Source organism: Hetaerina americana, unplaced genomic scaffold (genome assembly GCF_022747635.1).
Source record: "Hetaerina americana unplaced genomic scaffold, ioHetAmer1.1.p SCAF_124, whole genome shotgun sequence".
NCBI classification, from domain to species: Eukaryota; Metazoa; Arthropoda; class Insecta; order Odonata; family Calopterygidae; genus Hetaerina; species Hetaerina americana.
Window position 1 is genome coordinate 258,341 of NW_027286337.1, and position 6,000 is coordinate 264,340.

Here is a 6,000-nt window from a genome sequence, read left to right on the forward strand (position 1 = left end):
GCTGTCAAGGTGCTCGTCTTGGCCAAGCATATCCTCTCCCCTCCCATCCCTTCCCTTCCTTCCCTTTCCCTTTTCAGCATCAGGAGCTACTTCTCTGATGCATAAGGACAAAGTATGAGAATAAAAAGTAGAACTCCGATTAATCACGAAGCTGGATCACTTAATCATCCACGAGGTTCCAAAGATGTCTCGCTAAGGAGATGGACGTGTTTATGGAGCATCCACAAGTGTTGGGTCTGTGAGGCAATGTTGGTATGGCGTTGTCGGGATGAAGTAGCAATTGTAGTATCGTCAGCGTACATGTGTATTGAACTAAGTGGAGAAAATGGTAAATCATTCACCTCAATATTGAGTAGAAGGGGCTGAGAAGAGATCCTTGCGGCGCCCCCGCTTGTCGCGTCGAGGAGAGAAAGTCGCCCGATGACACGATGAGTTGCCGATGCGAAAGGAAGCTCTGGATAATACTGAGGAGGGGGGAGGCAAAGCGAGAGAGATAGAGTTTGAAAAGGAGGCATTCGTGCCAGACACGGGGAAAAGCCCTGGCGACAACTAAAGACACAGCGTCTGTGACCATTCCATGGTTGAAACCGTGAGAGATTTTTTCACGAAGGGGAAGGACTTCATGGGTTGCCGACACGTGTTCGCAAAAGCCCAGCTGTTCGGGGCGTAGAATGTTATTTTCCGAGACGTGCTTAAGGAGGAGGGAGAGAAGGATCTTTTCAAAGACTTTCGAAATATTGGAAAGTGATGAAATGTGACGGCTAATACCGGAAATGGTGGCGTCCATCCCTGGCTTGGGAATAAGGAACATTTTGCATAGTTTCCAAGGAGACGTATTGTGGGAATGGATAAAACAATGACTGAAAAAGTCGGAAAGAATGAGCGGAAATGACGGGATACTGGAAGAGGCTTCCAGTTCACGGTTTGAAATCTTTCCAACCCGGGAGCTTTTCTCGCGGAAGTTGAGGAGAGAATGAACGAAATCTCTTTCGCCGATGTAATGAGGATAGGGGAAGTGGTCTGAAGGGAAGGCAAGGACAACAGAGGAAGGCTCGTGGAAGGGGAGGCTGACGAAGAGGCCGAAATATATTATGGAACTTGTGCGCTGGGACCGGGTGATGTGGGTGGTTTCAAGAGGGGCGAGGATGGAAACAGGTTTGCTCTCGACGAAGGCAAGGAGCGTGCGGCCGTTGGTGTTCTTATTCGAGCAATTCCACGCGACATGCATCGAAGTCCTATCTCTGATGAACAAGCCGTTCTTTCTCCAAGACGCCAGCAGAGAAAGATCGTTACTATTCAACTTACATGGACGACATGGAAAAATTGTTTGTGTTTGCGTGGTATGAACTTTTATTCCGAGAGCCTCGATATTCGCTAATATGGGTACGTCAAGCAAGGAATGAGATAAACCTCAATTTACTAGAACAGCTACTCCTCCCCTTGGAGTGTTTCTGTCCAATCTATGAGTTACATAATGGTCCAAATAAAAAGAAATGTGCAGTTTGAAGAACGTTTCTTGTAAGAGTATGTCTATGTGGTGCGTGGTAGCGTAGTTTAATAGTTCGTGTTTTTTGTGATGTAAGCCATTACAGTTCCAGGATGGAGTTTTTAAATTTGTCCGTAAGTTCCCCGTGTGCAAGTTATGTGTGCATACTGAGTAGCTGTTCTAGTATATAGATTTTTTTATCTTGAATCATTGGTGCCTTTTGAATCCCAGCCATGATGGTACGGAACCATGGCAGTAGTTCCGGCCCATCTGGGTTTGCGCTAGAAAGAGGAGGAGAGGGAGCCAAGGCTGAAGCCGGGAGAGGAGGACCAAGCGATCAAGGAAGGGTCTTTGCGGGAATGGCGGGGAAGGCCGCGGATGAGTCCAAGGCAGCGGCAAAGGAACGGGAGAGGGTGGGGGGGCTTCCGGCAGGAACCGCTCGGGCCGAGTCCGAGTGGCGTTCTGAAATCTTTTCCTTCACCTCGTGATGCATTTCGCAGCTGCGGTAATTCGCTGGGTGATCCTTAAGACATAAAAAGCACGAAGCGGGTGTATCCTTAGGTTTTACACATGCGGAGCTTAAATGGGCACTTCCGCAGCGAACACAATTCGGATTTAGGTGGCAATGGTTTTTGGTATGTCCGATGCGCTGGCAACGATGGCATTGAACCGGATAGCCCGACTTACGAGAGGGAGTAATGGAGATGCGGAGTCCCACGAGTGATTGAATATTCATGAATGCCACTGAGGCAATGTCGTTTTCACAAGAAACATAACATGTATTAGTGGGATAGCTTGGGATCACGGTGATGCCTTCTTCCCGATCGTGCGCGGACGGGCGAATAGAATGAATGCGGCGCACCGAAATAACCGGAAAACCTAAAGTTTAAAAGGTTTTCGAGAATGGCATCCTCTGGGACGGACTGAAATACGCCACGGAGAGCAAATTCTCTTTGCCAATTTTCCGGGAGCTGGTAAGTGACAAAAGGAATGTCCACCTCTTTCAATATTGACATCACAGCGGTGTAATCTGCGATGTTGCTGCATTTAATCACAGCTGAGGAAGCACCTGTAGAGTGCGAAATGGGCGGAGTGGAACACTCACGTAGCATACGAGCATGTAGCTCAGCCTATTTTAAAATATCCGCCAGTCGAAATGGAAGAATCCTACCGGCACGTGAAGTTTGAGATTTAGTCGCTTCGGGAGACGGCTGCTGAACTGGTTGTAAAGTGGCCGGGATGCTAGCTGGAGAAGTTGAAACTGATTCTCTCAAGAGCATGTATCAGTTCTTAACCTAAGAGCGTGTATCAGTTCTTAACCTAAGAGCGTGTATCAGTTCTTAACCATCGTGGAAGATGGCGGAACAGCTGTGATCGCGCCTGACATCATTGAGCAACGAAGCTTATTTACAACTATTTGGAAACCCTCCTCAGGGGTCGGGAGAATGCCATTGACATATGAGAAAGTATTTCTCTAATTCACTTTCACAAAAGATTGACCGGTAAGAGAAGACTCACTCACAGGTGGTTGTGATTTGTTCCCCGTTGCATTGTCCATTGGCACGGGCGCAGGAGAGGTTTCAGCAGGTGAAATGGATGCGGTGTGGCTTGCTGCGGCATCCGGTGGAGCAGGAGAAGCGGCATTGATGTGTTGAGGATCCGGGACCGGAGAGGCGAAGCGGAGGTCCGCGAGCAGCTCATTTTGTTCATTGACCGAGAGAGTGGCTAGGGCGGCTGCCATTGATGATTCAGCGGACATCTCGGTCATCTTGGGATTAGAATCAACCTTGATTACACTCGAAGGGGAGCTTGCATCCTCTGCAGCAGGGATATACTGCAGAATGGCTCGGCAGTGGGAGGATTGCGTTCTGAGATTAATACTCGAATCACGAGAAACTCGGGGATGGTTTAAGGGGCCTTCTGAATTTTTTTTCGTAATGGTTTTAATTTGCAATAAAGATAGCTATCAAAATAAATCTCTCCCCGTGTATGGGACAAGAAAAGAAGGAGGGGAAGGAAAATGGGGCCTAGGTAAGCAGGTGATATGCACACTGGGTGCGCTGCAGAGGGAAAGAATGGCACATGACCGGCCCAGCTGGGCAGTTGATCGGATGGTGGCTGCTGTAGGAACAAAGGGCCCACACGGCGGCACACGAAAAACACAAAGATCGTCGTTACGCACATCTATAGTGGCTGCTGCTCCTGAAAATGGGACTTCCGATACACTATAACAGGATGATAAATTTAAGGTAACGACTAAAAAGAAGACTAAATGCAGGCATAGGAAAGACTCATAGGCGAGTAGTATCCTTAGGCAGTGTATATATATGACGCTTGTCAACATTGTAATCCCACAATGATGTCAGAAGGTGATTACCAGCGGTGGTCAGCGACGCATGAAATGACTTCACTTGGTGTCGCATGAAGTCCGCAATGGACGGGAGGCGATGTGCCACGCCCACATCCGCCATCCGGGTTAGAAGGCTTACATTAAGCAGGCCCCGAATGGCCTTATTTTCCATGGTATCCAGGCCGGTCCAAATCGTCTTACGACACGCGATAATTTGGCAGCCGTAAAGAATTTGTGGACGGATGATCAACTTATACAGCCGCATCCGGTCCGCGTGATACCGAAGATGCTTTCAAGGCGAGACATTGAAGTTGATTTACTGCGACGATGGCTTTACGACGGCACAGATCAAGGTGTGGTTTAAAGGTTAATTTGGCGTCAAGAATGACGCCAAGGAATCGGTGGGAGGAAGCTTTCGGAATGCAGTGGTTCTGTAAGCGGAGTGGAATGTGCGTGGGCGGCGTCGGGCAAAGTGGACATGTGTACTCGTGTCAACATTTAAATGTATTTTCCATGTTTTCGTCCACTTATGAATTTTATGGAAATGTGAGTTGAGGCGTCTGAAATTCGCGCTGCGTACCCGAGACGTGGTGGCAATGGCGGTGTCATCGGCGTACATGTAAAAGGATGTGTGCGGCATCGCAGGCATGTCATTCACGAATAAATTGAATAAAAACGGGCTGATTAGAGAGCCTTGCGGAACACCCGCTTCGGCTCTCTTCACAGAGGAGAGGGAGTCCCAATAGACACCCGGAAATGGTGATTGGAAAGGAAACTGGCGATCAATTTGATGAGGGGCGGAGGAAAATAGGAAAGGTGCAATTTATAAAGCAGACCGTTATGCCAAACTCTATCGAACGCGCGGGCCATGTCAAGAAAGACAGCGTCCGTGGATCGACGGAGATTAAAGCCGTGTGCATAAGCGAAGTATTTGGTGCGGCGCGGAGACGCGAGATCGGAAACCGAATTGCTCCGGGCGGAAGATGCCATGAGCTCTCGCGTGCGATTCGAGCAGAGTCAGAAGGACTCGCTCGAAAATTTTGGACAAGGTAGATAAAAGTGTTATCGGGTGACAATTACCGGGGATTGAAGGGTCTTTCCCAGGCTTCGGTAGGAGGATAACTTTCCCTGTGTTCCAAGGGGATGGGAAATGGGAAGCAAGGTAACAATGGTTAATCAAATCCGAAAGAAGAAGGGGAAACACGGGAACGGAGGTGGCAAGTTTAAGCTGATGATTAGTTATCCCATCAAAACTAGGTGCTTTTTTGGACGGGAGAGAGGTGAGAATCCCTTTGATATCGTCCGCCGACGTTATCAAGGGGAGTTCAGGGGGATTCAACGGAAGGGATTTGAAAAACTTTTGGTTTTTACGATCAGCTGGGGAGGGGGTGGGATCGACTGCCATGGTGGACTCCAGGTGGGCAGCCTGGATGTCCGCCTTTTTAGTCGGATCGAAAATTAATTGGTCGATTAATTTCAGAAGAGGGTTGGTAGATTTAAGGTTGCGGCGAAAGGACTTGGATATTTTCCAGAAGGAGTTATCCTCGAAAGACAGGGAGGAAACATGACGCAGCCATTCCTGCGAAGAAAAAGCCTTAATGGAACGTCTGACGTGAGCAGCGAGGCGGTTGTATCGGGACTTGTCCCAAGGCAATCGGTCTCTCTGCCACAGTTGACGGGCGGCATTTCGTGCTTTGATCATCGCAAGAATGTGAGGAGGAAGGGGACGCGATCTCCTCCCAGAAATGGGAGGAATAAATTTAGTGATTCGGCGTTGCGCTTCTGCAAAGGCATCCGAAACGGCTTCTGCTCGGCGGTCAAGGTCCGCAGGAGTGGGGGAAGAAAGGGGAGCAAACAGCTCCAAGACGTCTGCCAGGGAAGCAGGAATAAGGTCCCAGTTTAAGGACAGGGTAGGTGGGGGAAGAAGACGAGGAGAGGAGAGGGGGAAGTGAAAAAGGACCGGGAAATGGTCGGACGAAAAGTCTCTGATGACCGAGGGCGTGCCGACAAAAGGAAGGTTGATCGCCAGACCAAAGTCGATAATGGATACACAGGAAGGGCATCGGGAGACACGTGTCGGCTCCATGGGAGCAAGAAAGGACGAGGGTAGGTTCGATGCGAACGCATGCAAAATGCGCCCATTTCGGGAGGTCGAGGAACAATT